The sequence below is a fragment of the Gymnogyps californianus genome, unplaced genomic scaffold (genome assembly GCF_018139145.2).
Source record: "Gymnogyps californianus isolate 813 unplaced genomic scaffold, ASM1813914v2 HiC_scaffold_74, whole genome shotgun sequence".
In the NCBI taxonomy this organism is placed as follows: Eukaryota; Metazoa; Chordata; class Aves; order Accipitriformes; family Cathartidae; genus Gymnogyps; species Gymnogyps californianus.
In genome coordinates, this window is record NW_026114467.1 from 128,746 (window position 1) to 152,392 (window position 23,647).

The 23,647-nt window shown below is 41.9% G+C and overlaps 1 protein-coding gene across 1 annotated transcript in view; it reads right to left on the bottom strand.

Moving 5' to 3' along the window:
• The window catches only part of LOC127029109 (proprotein convertase subtilisin/kexin type 5-like), a 236,027-nt gene that overhangs the window by 96,232 nt on the left and 116,148 nt on the right, over positions 1–23,647 (bottom strand). The window lies entirely within an intron of this gene.

Genomic DNA, 23,647 nt, shown 5'->3' on the forward strand with positions numbered 1-23,647 from the left:
TACAAGTTGACAGTGGTCATCCATATGACCACTATGGTAGGAAAGCTGTTTCTGCTCTTCATGATTTTTGGTTGCCAATATAGGTTTCATGGAGTGTTCTCCACCAGTAAATTTTGTCCTCATCGTTATGCAGTTAACCAACTCCATCACAGAAATGTGATAAAATTAATTTGGAGTGAATGGGGAACTTTAGAGAGCGTGTGTGCAGAGAGATGGAGTTTCAGACCAGACAATTAAAGATATGGGGAGTTGACGAGATGGAGATAGAAAGATAACGTAGGGCTTAGGTAGCCACAGAGAAAGAAGTTTAAAAAGTCAAGGCAAAAAATAGATAACAACATGGCAAGCACTTCAGAGGAGGCTAAGTGAGGTCAGTTGTGTATTCAGGCACACTTCCACCAGTGGTGGTTGAAAGACTGCTTACGCAGACATCTGAAGAACAGGGGTGTTTCTGAATTAAGGTTGAAGCCTATGTTACAGACAAGAATCACAGTTGCTTTCTCTTGGTACAGCCTGCTTTGAGAAGAGTCACTCCTTAGTTCCATATCATAAGAGGGTTTTTTTCCCCTTAACCTTTTGAGACATTTAGCTGAGAAACACTAAGACAGCTAGTTTGCAATGGATTAATATAAAACAACAACTAGATAAGACTAGGAAACAAAAAAAGATGAAACAAAGATAATAAGCATTAAAAGTGATTGATTAATGCTAACTTCTTATAATTTCAAAGGACATCTTTCAATTTATCAGGTAAATTAGAAATATATTCTATGAGAAAAGTGTAATTTTTACTCACAAGACCAGCTGATTAATCCTAAAACTGGATCAAGGTATCACAATTATATGTATATCTCCTCAAATTGTTTCTTATTAACCTGTTCATAATTCATCAAGTGCTTGCCAGACTTGATCAGAGAATTTTTCAAGACTTAATTTGAAGGGTTTTTTTCATATGAAGCCTATTTTTCAAGCCTAATTTTCTTCACTTTAAGAAAGCCAGTCTAACAGAAATTTATCAGGCAACATCTTATCCTATTATAGAATTATTTTGAAAAGCCTGGAGTAAATCATTCAGGAATCACAGATGAAAAAGAGTTTTAAAAAGATCCCTGTTTGTTTTCAAGTATTTTCAAATAATCTTCTAGTTCCCTATTTGTTTGAAACAGTGCCTTTAAAAAATATATTTATATTTATAGGAAAATGTCTGTCTTTAGAATTATTTAGAAGACAGAATCACAGAATCACAGAATCACTGAGGTTGAAAGGGACCTTTTGAGATCATCTAGTCCACCCCTCCTGCTCAAACAGGGTCAGCTAGAGCAGGTTGCACAGGACCGAGTCCAGATGGCCTTTGAATATCTCCACAGATGGAGACTCCACAGCCCCTCTGGGCAACCTGTCTCAGTGTTTGACCAGCCTCACAGTAAAAAAGTGGGTTTTTTGTGTCCAGATGGAATTTCATGTTTTTTAATTTGTGCCCATTGCCTCTTGTCCTATCAGTGGGCACTACTGAGAAGGGTCTGGCTCCCTCATCTTCATTCCCTCCCATCAGGTACTTATACTCATTGATAAGATTCCCCCTGAGCCTTCTCTTCTCCAGGCTGAAGAGTCCCATCTCTCCCAACCTCTCCTCATATGAAAGATTCTCCTTAATCATTTCCATGGCTCTGACACATGATTCCCAAACTTCCCTTTTTCTCATTATGATTTTGTTAGGTCTCACATATAAGTTTATAGGTGTTATCACTCAAAGCACAGATGACTATACTCTTAAAAATGTATATATGTAATATACCCACACACATCACGTCAGTGCATATATTTTATTAAGAAATCACCACCTGCTTTGTGAAATGCATGTGGCCCAGATGCAGCTTCCCAGAGAGAGGATGCATGGATGCATGGATGAAACCTTCCCTGGGAACCATTTTTGGAAAGAGCAGCAGAGGGAAGCAACTGGGAATGAATGAAGTTTTTTTCAGTAGAGAATGGGAAAAGATAAGAAACACACATGGAGAAAGAAGGCTGCCTGAAAAGGAGAAGAAACAGCCTGAGTTTGTCTGTGGTTCACAGAGGAGTATATGGATGCCTGCCACTTTAAGTACATCCACTGAGCACCATCAAAAGGGTTAGATTTCCACTGGGACACCAGACAGACCTCATTTGCAAAATGGCCATGTAACGTTTGTACATAGGAAACAGAAGGGTTGTGTGGTTGGCGCAAGAGGGAGAGAGAAAGTGTGACTGCCCCTCTCAGCAGCAACCCATAGTAAAATGGGATTACATGTAACATGAAACTGCACCACAAATTCCAGCTGAAGTGGAAGTGATCAGTTAGAAGTAGCTGGGGCTTTAAAAAGCTGACGTGTAGGTATTATTACATATATTTATTGAATTAAAACACAGTGTGAAATTTCAGGTAAAGTTCTGATAGAAAAAAACATATTCCAGAGAAAATTAGATCTTTGGACAGTTTTACATGTGTGTTAAATTAACATTTCTGAATATTTCACTAGTCTTCACATATTGAAAAATCCTTTTTATCATATTTTGAGTCTGTTAATAGTATATATTTATTTTGTAATCAGATTTTTATGTTAGAGCCTTGCTTGTCCGCCAAGATTATTGTTAATTGCATTCCACATTTATAAGGGAAATGACAAAATTAAAAGTTGCTTTATTCATTTCAAGATCATATGTATAAAATTGCATTCTTTATAAGCAGCTTCCCACTACATGAATTAATCATATATGCAACTCAATTTCTTTTAATGTTATGGGTCCTTTAAGTAATACTTCAATTATGTTGTAAAAGGGAAGATGTTCTAAAAAATATGCATTTAACAATTATGTTCTTTCCACATTACTTTTATTTTTCTCTGTCCTAGATTTTACTTGAGGTCTACAATTGTGAACAGACCCTGAATTCTGAAAAAAAACCCCAGAAAAATCATAATCAGAAAAACAAAATAAAAAAACCCCTTCTGTTTAATCAATACACTAATTCCTTAACTAATTAGATGAACAAATGTGATGCAACATATGCCTGAAATTTATTAGGTCTGCTTTAAAGCTATGAAAATTTCTACTGAGCATGAAATCAGAAACAAAGTTTATGGAGGCAGCATGCTATAGGACTTAACCATTAACAAGAGGTGAAACTGTTGCATTGATTTCAAATTAGAATTTTATGTACATATACATTTCAAAACACAACAATCTGCTCCCTTTGTGGGATGCCTGCATCACACATAGCTTAAAAAATTGATGCAATCCTAGGAGAAAGCATGACTGCCTATCTACAAAGACCTATTTTGATAAACTTTAAAGGTAGATGCTTCATTTCACTGGATACTTTGATAGCTTATGTTGGAGGGAAATAAGCTCTCAGTGGCACTTTGAAGAGAAACTCAGCTCAAAGGTTTTGCACTTGTCCTTTGTGCTAATGTCACTGTGATGTAGTATCACAGAATAAAAACATGAAAGAAAGCTTGGTTATGAGGCATTCTGCCCATCTACAAGGGTCTTCCACCTGGAGTCTAAAAGGAAGAAAAGGAATGGAAAGAAGAAAAGATTTTTTAATTTTATTTTAATTTTGTAAGGAGCGTGTATTGGGTTTACGTGGCAAGGTTTTGGTAGTGGGAGGGGCTGCAGGGGTGGCATCTGTGAGAAGATACCAGAGGCTTCCCCCATGTCAGACAGAGCCAGTTCCAGCTGGCTCCAAGACAGACCTGCCACTGGCCAAAGCTGAGCCAATCAGCGATGTTGGTAGTGCCTCTGTGATAACATATTTAAGAAAGGATAAAAAACACTGCGCAACAGCAGCTGGGAGAGAGAGGAGTGAGAATATGTGAGAGGAACAACTCTGCAGACACCAAGGTCCGTGAAGAAGGAAGGGGAGGAGGTGCTCCAGGCACCGGAGCAGAGATTCCCTTGCAGCTCGTGGTGAAGACCATGGTGACACGCAGGTTGTCCCCCTGCAGCCCATGGAGGTCCACAGTGGAGCAGCCTGTGGAGGACTCCACACCAGAGCAGGTGGATATGCCCTGAAGGAAGGTGCAGCCTGTGAAGAGCCCACGCAAGAGCAGGCTCCCAGCAGGAACTGCTGCCCGTGGAGAGGAGCCCACGCAGGAGCAGGTTTTCTGGCAGGACCTGTGGCCCCATGGGGGACCCATGCTGGAGCAGTCTGTTCCTGAAGGACTGCACCCCATGGAAAGGACCCACGTTGGAGCAGTTCTTGAAGAACTGCAGCCTGTGGTAGGGACCCCATGCTGGAGCAGGAGAAAAGTGTAAGGAAGGAGTGGCAGAGATGAAATGTTATGAACCGACTGCAACCTCCATTCCCCATCCTCCCTGTGCCACTCGGTGGGGCAGGAGGTAGAAGAGTCTGGAGTGATGGAGTGAAGTTGAGCCTGGTAAGAAGGGGTGGGGGGTGAGGGGAAGTTTTTTTTAGTTTTGTTTTTGCTTCTCCCTATGCTCCTCTATTTTTAATTGGTAATAAATGAAATTAATTTTCCCCAAGTTGAATCTGTTTTGCCTGTGATGGTAATTGCTGAGTCATCTCCCTGTTTTTATCTCTACCCACAAGCTTTTTCATCTTATTTTCTCCCCCTGTCCTGTTGAGGTGGGAGAGTGAGAGAATGACTTGGTGGGTGCCTGGCAGCCAGCCAAGGTTAACCCACCACAGACACATGAAAAATTCCTATTCAAAGACAGATTTAGGCTCAAGAGGGCACCAGGTAAAAGAAAGGAGATTTCATGGGCAGTATATTTAAAGAAAATGTACTTATATGCTGGATAACACTTTCCACTATAAAACATTAACTGCTTCAACTAATTTTTCCATTCCAGGCAACTAAGTATAGCTTTCTCTGAAATGTATTTAATTTCATTTTTTTTATATGAGAAAGATGGAAAACAGAGTACAAAGAAAATATATTGGCAATTCAGATTGATCTTCTCTTTTTATATGGAGGAACTTTGTCAGTCTGTCATTAATGGCAAGTCAGTAAGGTATCAAAGATCTTTTCAGGAAGGCCTTAGTAAAGGTGCATTTTCTGCCTTATGATGCCCTCACTGTTACATGAAGAACTTGCAATAAATTGTTTTTATTTGATGAAATACACTTCTATAAAAAGATGTATGTCACTTTTTGCTGCCGCTGCATGAATTAAGAGGAACTGAGCACTTGGATGGTAAAGGTACAGTCTTTTGATGGCTCTCTAAGAGTAAGATAAGCAAAAGAGAAATTTAAGCATTATACACTGATCTGTTACACAAAGTAACTTTTTTTACTACCAGATTGTCTTTGAGATGGGGACAGGTGAATATTTCAAGCAATGGATGGAAAGAGAAAAGGTGCATGTTCTATGATTAACTATCACTCCCCATCTCACCGCTATATAATATAAACATAAGTCATCTATCTTGTCAATAATCATTCTTAATTTGCCTTTTAGAAGAAGAGGAAGGTATAAGGCACTTAGAACATCTTTAAGATAAAAGTTAATTGATTCACAGCTCTCCTCTGAATGCTTAGAGTAAGGAAATATTCAGAGTTAGTGAAGAAAGCTGCAGGTAATTTGAGAAGCCCTTTCCATGTAAATGAGCTCTTCATTTTAAAGCCTCCATCTCTGACAGCTATTCTTTGAATTCCACAAATGCTGTGATGATGCATTTCTTTGCTGTCTTTTATTCTTCTGGAGTTTATCAACCCTTTTAGAATATAAAAAACTCGGAGGACTAGAGGGTTTAAAGCCCTCCAGCTTTTCATGATACTATAGTCCAACCCACTTCAAACTGTAACCACTGAGACTTTTCAGAAAGGGAACTTAAGGAGAAAAGAGTTTCAGAGTATTTCAATGCAAGCCCATCACAAACATATCTGGAATACCAGTAACTTATTGAGGTTTTCTAAAAGAGATATTCAGCACAAGAAAGAGTTTGTACACAAATAAGGAAAACAGTTATTCTTTTTTATCTAGGGAAATGTCTACAAAAAAGAAGAAAACTTCACATTTTTTGCAAAGTCTATGCTGCACATACTGTAAGAGTGGATATCAAGTTATGACAAAAAGGTTAGAATAGTCTTGAAGTTTACACAAGTTTATGTCCATTTTAATAGGCTGTGCTTAAACAGCTGCTCCTCTATTTTTGATAACACAGCTTCCTTTCTCAGCATGATTACATAACAAAATTGCATATGCATAAATACAATGCATTAATATTAAGAACTTTTTTTTACTTAGCTTTAATTATAAATTACAGTGGAATCCAAGGGATTGAACTTGTAACATGAACTAAATTAGGTTTCCACTAACCCCTAAATAGTAAGAGACCTCTTTCTCTTCTAGTTAACAAAACTCCAAATTGTATGCCAAATATATTTTACAGGATATAGAAAATGATAGGATTAAAGGAATGTTATGGGTGCACCTTTATCCAGACCAGATCTGAAGTTTTGATCTGGTGAAATTCTGATCCTATTGCTTTAGTGAGGTGTTGGTGCCATAAACAATGAGATACACTTGAAAAACTAGTTTATACACGATAACATGAGCTGAAAGTTGGCAGAACTGCCATTAAATATTGTCCTGGTTTAGGCTGGGATAGAGTTAATTTTCTTCCTAGTAGCTGGTACAGTGCTGTGTTTTGGATTTAGTGTGAGAATAATGTTGATAACACTCTGATGGTTTAGCTGTTGCTAAGTAGCGCTTATCTTAAGCCAAGGACTTTTCAGTTTCCCCTGCTCTGCCAGCAAGCAGGTGTGCAAAAAGCTGGGAGGGAGCAGAGCCGGGGCAGCTGACCTGAACTAGCCAAAGGGGTATTCCATACCATGGAACGTCATGCCCAGTATATAAACAGGGGGGAGTTGGCCGGGAGGGACGGATCACTGCTGGGGCACCAGTCAGCGGGTGGTGAGCAATTGCATTGTGCATCACTTGTCTTTTCTTGGGTGTTATTTCTGGTTTTTTTGTTATATTCCTTTTCATTACAATTATTATTATTATATTATTATTATTCTTAGTTAGTAGTGTATTTTATTTTACTTTAGTTATTAAACTGTTCTTATCTCAACCCACGAGTTTTACTTTTTTTTTTTTTCTCCCCTCCTCCCCGCCCCACGGGGAGGGGGAAGCGGCTGCGTGGTGCTTAGTTGCTGGCTGGGGTTAAACCACGACATATTAACCACATAGTTGCCAAATCTGTTTCCAACTCTAACTACAGGTAATCTAAAATTTCTGAAATCCAAATGTCTTTGGTGATATTTTCATCACTGCTGAGTGAATAATAAATGATAAAATAATTTTCAAACCTCTAAAGGAAGAGGAAGAATGGAGTTTTAGGTAGCCATCGTTGACATCTATTTTTGTATAACCCTTCTTTAGTTAAAGTTTCAAATGTCTTCTAAGGTCTCTATTACACTGGAATGTATTTGTAAATGGAAAAATGTATCTGAGACATCACAATGTAATAACTGCTGGAAAAAATATTAACAGCAATCATCAGAAATGCATTTTATTGCATTCTGGAGTAATGTTTAATGTGGTGCAAAAGAAATCTTGTTTTTAGAGCTTTTCACATATAAATGATCTTTAGTTATCTGGAGGATGAAAAATACTTTCCAAATTGGCACTAAGTTGGGATGTTGTTTGGGGAACATCTGAAAAAGGAGATACAAAAGAATTTACAGAAGTTTGGATATTAACAGTGGAGAAAGAGATGATAAAGTAAATATGAAAAGCAAGTTACACAAATCTTCAGTGTGAAATATCTGGAAAAATGCCAAAGGTCTGGATATTATATTACACAGACAGGATCCTGCTTCTGAGCATCAAATACAGTGTTGTAATGTGGTTATAGTACAGGACTGGAGGCTGGCTTGAGTCAAGATTCCAGAGACTAATGCCTTTTTGCATGATTATTGGAAGTTTACTTAAAGAATAATTTGAAAATAACTCATCTATTCTCATCTATTTCTCTCAAATAAAATCAAAGGTGACAACATTAAAACAAACACATGGAATGCTTCACATCCCACTCATATTTTAGATTTAACAGCATGGGTAACAGTGATGCTCCCTTGCCACTCTCTATATTTGTTAGCTGTTAGCAGCAAAAAGCTAATTTCTCAGAAGTGTGAAGTATTGATATGAGCCCAGCAAAGGACTGTGATACTACAATATTAATTACCAATTTACAGGGTTTTTTATGTGAGTGGGTAAATGAATCTGAATGTATAAAACAAATATGCCTTTTTTTTCTGTTTTTTTTACCAAAGGCAAAACAAATAATGAATAAAAGCTCTGATGGAGCCACTGAAATATGACATAGAATCAGAAATAGGCAAACAAAATCGGCAAATAATATATTTAGCAAAGTATTTCATCCTGTTTTCTGGAGGCCATTGATGAAAAAGGAATAAATTAGTTTAAAAGCCACCAAACAGCAAAAATTTGGCAGTTAAGCTTTTTTTTATATAGCCTTTCATATTAACTGTACAGTAACATTCTTAAGGCAGGGAACCCAATTCTTTTTCACATTCATTAAAGTAAATCACAAGTAAAAACAGTGCAGTTTAATTCCAGTACACTGGAATTAAACCTGTTCAGCAGCAATATCAAGTCCAATACTCTCTTGGAACAGTATATTGCTACCTTGATATACCTAATCAAAAGGACTATTCCATGTGCTTTTGAAACAGAAGACTATGAAGCTGCTTAGACTCGAAGGCTTCCTTGCCACATAAGCAAAAAGATCTTTCTTTGACCTAATTCAAGCCAACTGAGAGGCTGTAGAGGGAATGGAATGTCACAGAATAAGGAGGATGTGCTCCAAACAATTTTGGCAATCTTTTTATGCCTATACATTGATTGATCTCTCTTTGTATGCAGCCCAAAGAATAGAGTAGCACACGCACTTGGGAGGAACTACATATCTATCTGTATTTTCCCTTTCCCCATTCTTAATCTGTGACAATAGACAGTTTAATCACTTCACTCATGACATACAGAAAAGAGGACAAATGAAGGCCCAAATTTAAATCTCATATATGGAACATGGCTAGCAAAACTGGTAACAGCAACTACTGTATTAAAAAACTTAATAATGGAAGGAGATGGACAAAATAGGACATGCATTTTTGCACTATGAAAACTCTTGTAATCACCTTGTAAAAATGGTCAATTTAGCTATTTTTTCAAACTTGCACTTATTGATAATAGTTCAATATAAAAATTAAACTGGCTCTCCCCAGTCTGCAACAAAGAGTCTCCATAAAGAGAACAGATCCTAGGATTTAGATTCCATAGCATCCTGATAACCTTGGCTTTTAATGATGATGAAATAATACTGTAGTCCTGCATAAATAAACTAATCTTTGCATCTTCCTAAGGCAATCACTAATAATACAAAACAGAATAAACCACATTCCTAGTACCATCTGTTTCATGATTTGGTCACTATCCCCCTCTTAGATATTAATATTACCAGCAGATGACAGCAATAAGTAACCTATACAGAGTCATTTCTTGCCAAAATCCACTTTGTTTCCACAAATTAGAAAAACTTTAGTTCTTTGGGGGAGAAGAAAGAAGAGACTGCAGGTCTGTGGCAGCCTCTCAGTCATTTTCTATGCAAGGTTAGACAGGGCTGACACATGCTTTAGGTAATTTATTGAGGAGCAGTTGATCTCCAAAGGAGTTCCTACAAACACATTTCATTTTTCACTTCAGTATCAGTATACACATAATGCAAGCAATATATCCAACAAGAGGGGAGATAAAATATTCTTTCTGGGAAAAGTCTTGATTTCCAACCCCTATTTTAGTGCCCATTGTTTACCACCAAATTACCTACTTTAGTATCACTTATCTGCTGAGAAAATGCATCTTTGAACCTTCCCTATGTGAACATAAGCACACTTAACATATGCATTATAATGCACAACCATGGCTGACTGTTTCTCCCTTGCTTCAGTAACTGCCATAGTTATAAACAGCAGTCATACCATTTGGGAATTAATGAAACATTTTTGAAGTGCTAAACATTTGGCATGTTATGCTTTCATACCAGTGTGACTCTAATCCTGAAGACTGTCCATCAGATGATGGACACAGGGAGTACATCTTGGAAAGCAGAGGGAGGGGACAGAGAAATCATGGGACATAGGGCCTTCATGATTCCTTTGTCTATACCAAACAGCCTCTCAAAGAAACACCTTAGAGTTCCTAAGCCCCCAGGGTTAGTGGGGGAGAATAATACATGGAGAGTAACAAAACCATCTCTGAAAATAATCATAAGATCAATTCTGAATATGGAAGCTACAGAGGAAATAATGTCTCTAACAGTTTGTATTGGGTCTGGCTGGGAAGGAGTTAATTTTCCCATAGCAGTCCCCATAGTGCTGTGCTTTATAGTTGTAGCTAGAAAGGTGTTGATAACACACCAATGTTTTGGCTACTGCTGAGCAGTGCTCCCACAGCATCAAGGCTGTCTCTCCAACCCCCCCACCCCACCCAAAGACCCGTAGGCTGGGGGTGAGCAAGAGGTTGGGGACATAGCCTGGACAGCTGACCCAAACTGACCAAAGGGATATTCCATACCATATGACGTCTGCTCAGCAATAAAAGCTAAGAGAAAGGAGGAGGAGTGGGGGGCATTCTTTATTAAGGCACTTGTCTTCCAGAGCAACTGCTATGCGTACTGAGGCCCTACTTCCCAGGAAGTGGCTGGACATCACCTGCTGATGGGAAGTAGAGAATCAATCTCTTTGCATTCCTTTTTTCTTCTGTGCGTGGCCTTTGCTTTTCTTTATTAAACTGGCTTTATCTCGACCCACAAGTTTTTCATCTTATTTTCTCCCCCTGTCCCGCTGAGGAGGGGAGTGAGAGAGCAGCTTGGTGGGCACCTGGCAGCTAGCCAAGGTTAACCCACCACAGTCCTTTTTAACGCTCAATGTGGGGCACAGGACAACAGCCATTTTGAATTCAGCGTGCTATAGCTATTAAGTGGCAAGCTTCTATGTGGGTCATGGAGTTTGCTGGCTGCATTGCTTATCTCTTTCTTTTGCTGAGCTTGGGAACATTTCAATAAAAACAATGGCTATGCACTTGGCCCTGGCATTGATGCCCTTACTGTGCTGGGGGAGCCATCTTGTGGAGAGGATGAGGGAATACACCTCCCTCTTCCCATTCCGGATTGATGTGGGTGGTTTTATTGTGCAGGCTCCCAAGGTCCTTGTTCACCCTTATGTGAGCTGTTTAATACTACTAATTAACACTGTCACTGCTTCTTATCAGGTTTGTGGAATCTGGTTTCATCCTGGTGTAAGAGGAGACAACTTTTGGGTGAGGTGATACTGAAATGTGCCTGAGGCAACCAGTCCGTGGGTGGCAGGGTGTGTGGAAGGATTTGGGCAGGTGCCTAGGGCGGTTATCACCTCCCATAGCCTGGGATTGAACAGGCAAGTACTCCTGGTAAACTGACATGCCACCTGATAGAAGGGTGCCTTGCCTACCCCAATGAAAACCAGCAGCTTCTAGCACTGTACTGGGGCTTGGCCTGTGCCTATTGAGCCACAGTTCAGTACTATCAGAGAACTGTGGTTAAGGCAGGGACCCAAAACACCTCTGAGAATGCCATGATTGAGACTGGGATACAAACAACATCTAAGAACATGATAATTGAGACAGGGACCCAAACCCCAACTACAGTAATTGCTCCAGTAGTGAAAAAGAAACAGTGGACATGGAGGTTGATGGGTCCATATCATCAATTAGCCAGGGAGGAGGAGGAGGAAGGGTCTGATCAGAAAGTTGGTCCTTCAACAAGGAAACAGGAGGAAGAAGTGAGAGAAATCACCCAAGAGGCAGAAACTACCCAGTCCCTGACCTCAAAAGAACTTTGAGACATGCGGAAAGATTACAGCCGCCAGCCAGGTGAGCGGATTGCTGCCTGGCTACTCCAATGCTGGGATAGGAGGGCCAATAGTCAGCAACTGGAAGGTAAGGAAGCCCAACAGCTAGGATCTCTTGCTAGAAACTGGGGAATTGAGAGAGGAATTGGCAAAGAGGCAGCAATTTGCGGTCTCTGGAGATGGCTCCTGTCAAGTGTGAGGGCAAGATATCCATTCAAGGAAGATCTTGTGAACTCCCCAGGAAAATGGACTACTGCTGAGGAAGACATCCAGTACCTGAGAGAATTAATGGTGCTGGAAGTCATCTACAGTGACCTGGATGACAACCAGGTCTCCAAATATCCAGATGATGTCTTGTGTATACAGGCCATGTGGAGGAATGTGGTTCAAAACACCTCAGCGTCATATCCTAACAGCTTGGCAACAATGTATTGCCCAGGTGCGGATACACCAGCTGTGGAGAGAGCATCTTCCTGGCTCCAAAATTTTGAAGAAAATCTCTGTCCCTCCTCATCCGCATGGGCCAGCGCCTCGACTGTCAGGGGCGCCCCACAGAGTCAGTCCCCTCCTGCCCTGGTCAGAGGAAAGGGAGCCCCAGGAGCATGCTGCATGGCACCCTCTGGTTCCTCCTGCGTGGCCAGGGGGAGGACATGAGGAAGTGGGATGGTGAGCCCACCTTTAAGCTGGAAGCCCATGTACGTGAACTGAGGGGGAAGAGACCTGCTAAGAAGGGGCCACCCAAGAAGGCTGTCAGCGTAGTTGCTGTTGAGACACAAGAAGGCAATTGGCGATCTCCCAGATGTAGAACTGAGATCACCTCCCTTGATTCTGGTGAGGGGACTTCTGGTCTGGCACTGCAAGGGTCAGACAGTGAATACTCTGACCAGGAAGAGGAATAGAGGGTCCCTGCATTCGGCCAGGAGGAGGAAAGGGAGGACTGGGTTTACTGGACTGTGTGGATCCGATGGCCTGGCACATCAGACCCACAGAAGTATAAGGCTTTGGTGGACACCGGTGCACAGTGTACACTGGTGCCATCAGGATATAGGGACACAGAACCCATCTGCATCTCTGGAGTGACAGGGGGATGTTGATACCATAATTAAACTCTGTTTAGTGATTAAGTGTTGTCTGCCAAATACTAGGCTACAAAATAAAAGCATACATTGTCCTATTCAGTATATAAGAGGAAGGATATATGGTAGAAACTAAGACTTAAGACAATTTGATGAAGGGCCCCTATGTGTAAACTTTGTACAGATAGAGCAAGCAGGCTTGCATACCAGAGATGAGCAAGTCTGCACACCAAGGACAAGTAGGCCTACATACTAAAGATTAGCAAGTAACAATACGTGATAAAAGGGCAAGATGTTCCTCAATATCGGTATTGTACCCCCTGGCTCTGCTGACTGAATTACAAAATGAGCCAAACCCGGAGAAGTCCTTCGTAACTAGGTGTCCTGGTTTCGGCTAGGACAGAGTTAATTTTCTTCCTAGTAGCTGGTATAGTGCTGTGTTTTGGATTTAGTAGGAAAAGAATGTTGATAACACACTGATGTTTTTAGTTGTTGCTAAGTAGTGTTTATACTAAGTCAAGGATTTTTCAGCTTCTCGTGCCCAGCCAGCAAGAAGGCTGGAGGGGCACAAGAAGCTAGGAGGGGACACCATCAGGACAGCTGACCCAAACTGGCCAAAGAGGTATTCCATACCATATGACATCATGCCCAGTATATAAACTGGGGGGAGTTGGCTGGGAGGGGGGATCGCGGCTCGGGAACTAACTGGGCATCGGTCAACGAGTGGTGAGCAATTGCATTGTGCACCACTTGCTTTGTATAGTTTAATTCTTTTAGTATTGCTATTGTCATATTATTATTATTATCATTATCATTGTTTTTCATTCCTTTCTGTCCTATTAAACTGTCTTTATCTCAACTCACGAGGTTTTTTTCCTGATTCTCTCCCCCATCCCAGGGGTGGGGGGGCAGTGAGCGAGCGGCTGCGTGGTGCTTAGCTGCCGGCTGGGGTTAAACCACGACACTAGGGGAAAGGTAAAAGCGGCAGGGGGAAGCACGACCACTGACTCAATTCAAGACCGAAGAAACTTGCCCCCCCACACCCGTAAGGAGCATGCGTGCTAATCTACATCGCAAGCGGAGTTAATTTAAATATCACTGACCAGTAATGAATGAAATGTTTATCACTAGCCAATAAGTATACACTTAGGCATGTTTTTACTAATTGTTACTAATTAGATAACTGGATATAAACCCTGTAATAATGGTATGCGGCATGCACGTTAGGTGGAGTGATCCCCCGTGCATCTGGTGCCGTAATAAAGAATGCCTGCTTTCTAAAACTCCAAATTGAGCCTTAGAGAGTTTTTCTCACCGACTTTTACGGTAACACTGCCAAGAATTGTCTGTATTGGAGGCTGAGGTGATCTTAACAGGGGACAAGTGGCAAAAGCACCCCATTGTGACCGACCCGGAGGCCCTGTGTATCCTTAGCACAGACTACCTCAGGAGAGGGTACTTCAAGGACCCAAAGGGGTACCCATGGGCTTTTGGTGTAGCCACCGTGAATACAGAGAAGATTAAACAGCTATCATCTACCCTGACTGGCCTCTTGGAAGAACCCTTCGTTGTGAGCTTCCTGCATTGTGAAGAACAGCAGAGTTTGTTTTCACGTGGAGGGATGCCCAATACACCTAGAATCGACTATCCCAGGGGTGGAAGCACAGTCCTACCATTTGTCATGGACTAATCCAAACTGCACTGGAACTGCCCCTGAATATATGCAATACATCGATGACATCATAGTGTGGGGAAGCAAAGCAGAAGAACTGTTTGAGAAGGGAAGAAGAATAATCCAGATTCTTCTGAAAGCTGGTTTCACCATAAAAAGAAGCAAGGTCAAGGGACCTGCACAGGAGATCCCGTTCTTGGGAGTAAAATGGCAGGATGGATGTCTTCATGTCCCTACGGATGTGATCAATTAGATAGCAACTATGTCTCCATCAGCTAACAAGAAGGAAACACAAGCTTTCCTAGGCCTTGTGGGGTTCTGGAGAATGCATATTCCAGGTTACAGTCAGCTTGTGAGCCCTCTCTATCGAGTAACCCGAAAGAAGAACTATTTTGAGTGGGGCCCTGAGCAACAAAAAGCCTTTGAGCATATCACACAGGAGATAGCTTGTGCGGTAGCTCTTGGGCCTGTCCGGACAGGACCAGCTGTGAAAAAAGTGGTCTACACTGCAGCTGGGGAGCATGGTCTCACCTGGAGCCTCTGGCAGAAAACACCAGGAGAAACCCAAGGTTGACCATTAGGGTTTTGGAGCCGGGGGTATTGAGGATCAGAAGCCCACTACACCCCGACTGAAAAAGAGATACTAGCAGCATATGAGGGGGTTCGAGCTGCTTCAGAAGTTGCTGGTACAGAAGCATATCTCCTCTTGGCACCACGATTGCCTGTGATATACTGGATGAGATTGCTGAACGAGAAAAATGGCCAGTACTCTATCTCTCTACTGACTCCTGGATGGTGGCAAATGCCCTGTGGGGGTGGCTACAGCAGTGGAAGAAGACCACTTGGCAGCGCATGGGTAAACCCATCTGGGCTGCTGCATTATGGCAGGACATTGCTGCCCGGGTAGAAAACATGGCTCTAAAGGTACGTCATGTAGATGCTCACATGCCCAAAAGCCACACCACTGAAGAACATCGAAACAATGAAAACAGGTAGACAAGGCTGTCAAAATTGAAGTGGCTCAGGTGGACCTGGACTGGGAGCATAAGGGTGAGCTATTTGTAGCTCGATGGGCCCATGAAACATCGGGACATGTGGGAAGAGATGCAACATACAGATGGGCTCATGATCGAGGAGGGGTGGACCTGACCACGGAGGCCATCACACAGGTCACTCATGAATGTGAAACATGTGCTGCAATCAAGCGAGCCATGCAAGTAAAGACTCCCTGGAATATAGGGCAGTGGCTGGGTTTCCGATATGGTGAGGCCTGGCAAATTGACTATATTGGACCACTGCCACGAACACGCCAAGGCAAGCACTACATACTCACCATGGTGGAAGCAACTACTGGCTGGCTAGAGACATACCCTGTAAACCATGCCACTGCCCGAAACACCATCTTAGGCCTTGAAAGGCAAATTTTGTGGTGACATGGTACCCCAGAAAGAATTGAATCTGACAAGGGGGCTCATTTCCGGAATAACCTCCTAAACTCCTGGGCAAAGAAACATGGCATTGAGTGGGTGTATCACATCCCCTGTCACCCACAAGCCTCTGGAAAGACTGAGAGATATAATGGACTGTTAAAGACTATGCTGAGAGCACTGGGCAATGGGGCATGGAAGCACTGGGATACAAATTTAACAACAGAAGCCACTTGGCTGGTTAACCCCACAGGATCTGCTAACCGTCCTGGTCCTGCCCAAACAAAACCCCTCCATACTGTGGGAGGAGATAAGGTCCCCATAGTGCACATGGGGAAGTGGCTGGAGAAGGCAGTGTGGGTTGCTCTTCCCTTGGGAAAAGGCAAACCATTCGTGGGATTGTTTTCGCTCAAGGACCTGGGTGTACTTGGTGGGTAATGCGGAAAGAATGGGGAGATCCAGTGTGTACCTCAAGGAGATTTAACCTTGGGGGAAAAATAATCTGTGATGTGAGTTGTATGTTGCAGGAAGTAATGTAGCAGGAACGACCTGAACCGACAAGGATTGAGCTTCACAAGGAACCGGGCAAGTGCAACCATGACCCAAACCAAGCTGGTGTTGGTGCCCACCAATCGAACACGCTGCTTCTCCTGTCCTGAGCACCCATCTTGACAGATGGGGCCCAAGTCATAGCCTGTTCTTATGAACATTTGGGGGAGTGGAGGAAGCCCATGGAATGGGAGAGTAATATCTACCTGTTAAAGTACAGGGGATAGTAGTTAATGAGAATGTATAAATCTGTATGTTGGATGGTTTAAGTATGTAGTATAGGTTGTAAGTCTTGGTAAGAAGGGATTTCAGTAATGAGAATTAAGTACAATGGGATGGTTAGAAGATATATAAATGTATTAAATTATGTGGGACCTAAGCATGACGCAAATGGTATGGAATAAGGGGTGGAGATTGTATTGGGTCTGGCTGAGATGGAGTTAACTTTCCCCATAGCAGCCCTCATAGTGCTGTGCTTTGTAGTTGTAGCTAGAAAGGTGTTGATAACACACCAATGTTTTGGCTGCTGCTAAGCAGTGCTCCCACAGCATCAAGGCTGTCTCTCCAACCCCCCACCCCTCCCCAAAGGCCAGTAGGCTGGGGGTGGGCAAGAGGTTGGGAGGGGACATAGCTAAGACAGCTGACCCAAACTGACCAAAGGGATATTCCATACCATATGACGTCACGCTCAGCAATAAAATTGCTTTTCTTTATTAAACTGCCTTTATCTTGACACACGATGTTTTCATCTTATTTTCTCCCCCCTGTCCTGCTGAGGACGGGGAGTGATAGAGTGGCTTGGTGGGCACCTGACAGCCAGCCAAGGTTAACCCACCACACAGTTCATGTTCCCATGGTACAGCCAATGAATGCACTGTCCTCTAAAGTCTTAATAATGCTGTATTTGAGTTTAAGCCTGGAAAATGATGCTTCCCCACTCCAAAGAAATGCTGGCTGGATGTTTATAGGTTCCGGCTTACTAGAAAATAACCTCAACAGATGCCTCAGAGACACCCTCTCTTTCTCCTTCCACATCTTATTTCTTTGAAAGAGATTTTTGGATCCTTACAAAAAAAAATCAGTTGTGACACAAAGACAATCTTGTAATTTTAATAGTCAATGCACTAGACAGATTTGTATTAAAAATACACACAAACCCCAAACCTGAAAACATCCATATGTCTTCATAAAAAGAGACTGGAAAGAAATACATATCTCAACAGGAAACCTGGGAAAATTGCTAGTCATGACGTTTGTAGATGCTGTTAGCAGATACACTGCCTCATCGATATCTATTTTATTCACAAATTCCACTGATTTAACTAGAATAAAATAAAATTAAATGTATTTAAGCAATCCAGCAAAATTTGTTGCATCCAGATTCTTAAATCATTTTAAAACTGTTTTAATGACCTTAGTTTCTCCATGTTATTTACCAAAGTGAAGTATTTTAACCTGACATAAGTTATATTTAACAGATGAAACTTTGAGAACAAGTCCTTATATTAATTCTTCTCATGCAACTATATGTATAATGAGCATAGTATAAAGTTTTGTTAATGTTTTTGAAGTCTAAAATTAATCCTAATTTGGAAACAAGACCTCAGATTGCAAAGGAAGTTAGTTTCACCCCCAATATTTCTTTACACAGATCAGAAACTCTTGGTATGCTTTATGAACGCTTTCTATTAACTGAAGCTGCAGATTTATTAAGTTTCATTAATGAACTGTTATCAGTGTTTCTGAGAACATGGCTATATAAAGTTGATTATCAATTTTTTCAATATTTTTTATAAGCTTCAGAGTAAGAACTAGAATCCTGACCAAAGGAATACTTTTGGCCAGGCAGTACACTTGCTATTCCTAGGAAAATTCATCCATATTAGACTCAAAAAACACAGGCTTGCACACATTGAGTAAGCTTGTTGGAAATTTGCTGCTGAAACTTCCAAACATATTACCTACAGTGAACATGCTTGTACTTAAGAGAGCTCACTGTATGCCAGCTACACCATGCTATCTGTATAGTAGGCATAAAACAGAGCTTTGGATGAGATGGATACAGGGGCAGTAGTCTGTCATCTATTTTTTGAGCCTAGGAAAAAAAGTGATTAGCTAGAAAATGCAAATTTGCTTTCCCAGCTGCTTGCATTCTGCCAACTTTTATTATAAAGTCTACAACCTTACCATTTAAAAAGTCATACTGTTGGAAATAAGAAAATACAACTATTCCCATTTTAAAGAAGTATGAAGAGGTTAAAAAGATTATTTCTTGCAAAATTAACTATAGAATGAACTCCTCTACTATAATAGCCACAGCTTAATAATGATAACTTTCAGAATAAACATGTAAATTTTATATCCTTTTCTTTGCTGTCTGTAAACAAAGCACCATATTCCCCTTCAAAGCCAGGAATAAAACTTCAGATTCTGAATTCTGAGCATTCCTACATAACCTAGCAAACTGTGTATAAGCCACTGAGAGGCAGGAATGTTTTGTTCTACATTAGTGCTGGCCCACAGCTGCTGTTACTGCATCCATCATTTCAAAGAAAGGGTGAGGAGAGATCTGCTCTGTGAATTAAATGACCTTACATTGCAACCTGATGGTACATAAAGAAATAAGATTATTTCAAATGATGGAATTTATTTGGTTCATGCTCTTCATTGATTTGATCTTATAGGTGGCAACCTGATTTCTAAGATTTTCAGAGGACCTTCACCTGTTTTGGTGATGTGTCCTACATATCAGAGGTGTCCTTTATCTGCCATCTGCAGTTATCACAAATTCCTCTGACGAGTGTATCTGCCATTGCTATATTCAATATCTGAAATGCTATGAGTCAAGGAAGTGAAGAAATACAGATGTTTTTCTATTTTTCTTCATTTGTTTTCTACCTGCATTGACCCACACTTCATCCAGTCACTTCCACCACTACAGGTGTCAGTTAAGCATTGCCTTCAGGGACAAATGGACCAGCACAGGAATTGTGGAATCAGCAGATCTGGAACAGCTCCACATATGGATACTTTTCTGGAGTAAAAGTCCTTTATACTGGAACATACCTACAGGAACTTATCACAGACCTTGTGGTCAACTTCACCATGAAGTCAGACCCATGGGGCTAATGCTTCAGATATCTATGACTGTAAAGAATCCTTCTAAAGCTATTAAAATTACTCATGGGTACTAGCATATAATTAAAGGGTTGGGGTATAAACAGTCATCTGATAAAAAGACCACCATGAACACCATTAGTGTGACACAAAACTTTCCCATTTTTTAATAAATCAGAACACAGTATATATTTTTTTATATATCAGAACACATATATAACATATGCACAAGTACATGTGGAAAGAAATGAAAGTCCATGTGCAAAGAAATTACTATAGTAGAGAGATGCAGAAGGACTTGTGAGGAAACCTCCCTGGTCTTTAAGCAGGTTAGTTGTTACTTTTGAAGCAGAACGTTCTGTGATTCCCCAAGTCTCAATTTGAATTTTACATAATCTTTCTGCATATCTTGCAGCTTGCTTTGGGATAGGGACTGGGTAGTTTCCGACTCGTTTATGATTTCTGTCTCCTCCCTCTCCTGCTCTTATGGCTGCCCTGCTGCAGAACAGGCTGCCTCTTCTGATTCTTCCTCCTGCTCCCTCTCAGGGAGAGCTCAAAGCTCTCAAAGGAGAGGTCTCCTCAAAGGGAGAGCTCTCAAAGGAGAGCTTTTTCCTCCCTTACTAACCTAGTTGACCTCTGCTGCCATTGTTTCTTCTTGACTACAGAAGCAACTGTTATAGTCGAGGGTTGGGTCTCTGGTTTAGCCACAGTGTCCATTTGTATGTCCTCAGATCCAGACACCCTCTCACCCCCTTGAGGGTGCTGAACAGAGGCTCGGTAGGCATAGGCCAGGCCCGAGCACAGTGCGAGAAGTTGTGTCTCTTTGGCATAGACAAGGCATCCCTTCTTCAAGTGTTCTGTCACTCCAACAGGATTCTGTGCCTCTTCGGGTGTGAAATCCCAAACCATCAGAGGTGAAAAGCGCTCTAGGTACCTGCACAAATTCTCCCACGCACCTTGCCTCCCATAACTCGACTGCCTCAGGGCACATCCCCGCGTGGCATTCCCAAGCAGTTGGTTAAACTTAGGAAAAGCCAAAATCAGATTTATGACACACACCAATACGAGCATTCTGGTTACACAGGGATGTTTAAGAAACGGAAGAGCCATTGTAACAAGGCAGAAATATCTATCCTGGAGGAGAAGGGGGAGGTGCCTTTCTTCGTTTCCCCTACTATGTGGGTCTCAGAGGAGAAGAGGAGAAAGGTATAATAGTTAATTGTCTCCACAAGAGACATGGTTCATGGAGTACTGGTGTTGGAGATATGCGAGAAACAAAAAGAAAGGATGCTATTTAGTTAACGAGGCATGACCTTGAGAAGAGAAACAAGATGACACCATAAGTCAGTGGGTAAAGACATACCAAGATAAGCACAGGGGCAACCAAAGAGCTACTTGAACTGCGAGTGAACTATCCTAACTAACATACTAGAAAACCCGCCCTCAGGCAGGGAGAGCCCCCTACCAACAGAAGCCCCTTCCTCACAGAACATGCGCAGTAAAAAAGCAGAACGCTGCGACTTTAAGTGGAGATGAGACTTGCGAGAGCCAATAGGAACGAGGGTAACTCAGCGAAACTGTAAAAATACTGATAACTGTTGCTCGAAAGGTATAAAATGCTTTACCGTGTGTTAACCAGGCGTGCTAGCTTTGTGGAGTTACCACCTAGCACCCATCTCTGCGCAGACATGAAATAAACAAATATCTCGGCTCTGTGTGTTAATCGGCTTTTTTGCACACCGGGTGAAAGAATCCTGATTTTTGGGACAACATTTTGGCCACCCAGATGGGACAGCCATAAGGCCTTGCCCAGATCGTCTTGCCGTCCCCGACAGCGGACCGGACCGGACTGAGCTCCAGCGCGCACCGACCTATTGATCGGGGACTCCTCCGGACTCTCTCCGAAGTCGGGGCGACAAGCGACTCAAAGGTGCAATGCCAACCAGAGATATTTGTATCAGGGTAAAAAGGGAATGAATCCTTGCATTGGTGAGTATAAAATTTAATTACAAATTCAATGACTCCCATGGAAGGTTAAAGGGTAAAGTCGCACGTAGACGCTCAGCAAGGGGTGCCGTAATTGACCAGGGGGGTCAGAGCCGAGTGCACATAAAGTCGCCGGTGGGGTGCATAAAGTGGCATGTAGACGCTCGGCAAGGGTTGCCTTAATTGACCAGGGGGGTCAGAACTGAGTGCGCATACTGACCAAGGGGGGTCAGAGCGGTACTGACCAAGGGGGGTCAGAGCGGAAATTACTGACCAAGGGAGTCAAAGCCGGCAAATAGGTAAATTCGGTTAAAATGGGAGCAAGCCAATCCGTGATTCCTCCCTGTAGCCCTTTGGGGTGTATTTTGAAAAATTGGAATAAGTTTGGGGGATATCCGATGACTAAAGATAAAATGAAATGAAAATCAATGGTGGCCAAATTATAAATTGGGTTATGATGAGGTCTGGCCAGAAAATGGATCGGTAAACTATAATGCTATATGACAATTGATGTCATTTTGCCATTGGATGGGGAAATGGGACGAAGTACCTTATGTTGACGCCTTTATGACTTTGTATAGAAAATCTGATATGCGGGAAAAATGTAAGCTAAAGACTGACCTAGTGATGTATACAGCTTCTGAGAAAAAAAAGGAGAGTGGTTGTTGCATAGGCTGTGATGATAGAAAGATTGCAGGGGGAGAAGAGCAGAAAGATGTGCAATTGTTAGTCCCGACAGCCCCACCTCTATACAAAAGTAGTGCCGGACAATTGCCAATCGATCCTAATTTACAATCGGGCAATGATAACTTTAGCCCCATTTCCAGCCGGACTAGAGGGCATGCTCAACCAGTTGTACAGGCTCCCCTGAGACAGGCGGTGGGAGGAGAAGGACTGCTGGTTTTTATACATGTTCTGTTCACTACCTCCGACCTGTTAAATTGGAAACAATCTGTTGCATCCTATAGGGGAAACCTATAGGTTTTTACGAAAGGCTATGTGAGATAGCTACAAAATGGACGGACTTGAATCCGGACGATGAGGCAAATCAGAGGATGTTCAATATGTTGTTTATTGGGTAGTCGACTCAGGATATAAGGAGAAAGTTGCAGAAAGTTGATGGAGCTGGGGGAATGTCGATCTCACAATTGATAGAGATAGCATATAAGGTTTATAACAATCAAGATGAAAGGGAAAGAAAAGAAAAACAGAACAGAATGAAGTTGCAAGCATCTTTGCTGGCAGTGGCAATAAATGGAAATGATGTCAGAAGGAAGGGTAGAGGAAGAGGTAAAGGAAGAGGAGGATGTGGTGGAATAATGCAGGGAAGAGGTCTGCAAAACCAAACCCCTTTAGGGCTAAATCAGTGTGCGGTCTGTGAACAGGAAGGACACTGGAAGAATGAATGCCCGAAATGAAAGAGGCCAAAGGAACGGGATCATGCAGAAAATGCTAATCTTATTATGTTAGAAGATTCAGACAATGAATGAAGGGGACCGGGGGAGAACATTAAAGTCTCCCCAGCTGATCCCCTGGTTCCAGTTAAGCTGGGGAACGAGACCATAGATTTTTTAATTGACAGTGGGGCTACTCATTCAGTAGTCACCAGTTGTAAAGGACCTCTAAGTAAAGTAACTATACCTATTGTTGGGGCAACGGGAAAAAGAACAGTAAGGCCATTTTTACAACCAATGGAATGCACAACTGGGGAGCTAAATTAATTCATGAGTTTCTATACATGCCAGAATGCCCCCTACCTTTATTGGGGCGAGATTTATTATGCAAACTAAATGCACAAGTAACCTTTTCTAAGAATGCTGTACAGCTCCATATCCCACCTGAAACCGCCTGGAGAGCTCAGATCTGCTTGCTGACAGATGAAACACTGGAAGAAATTGAAGAG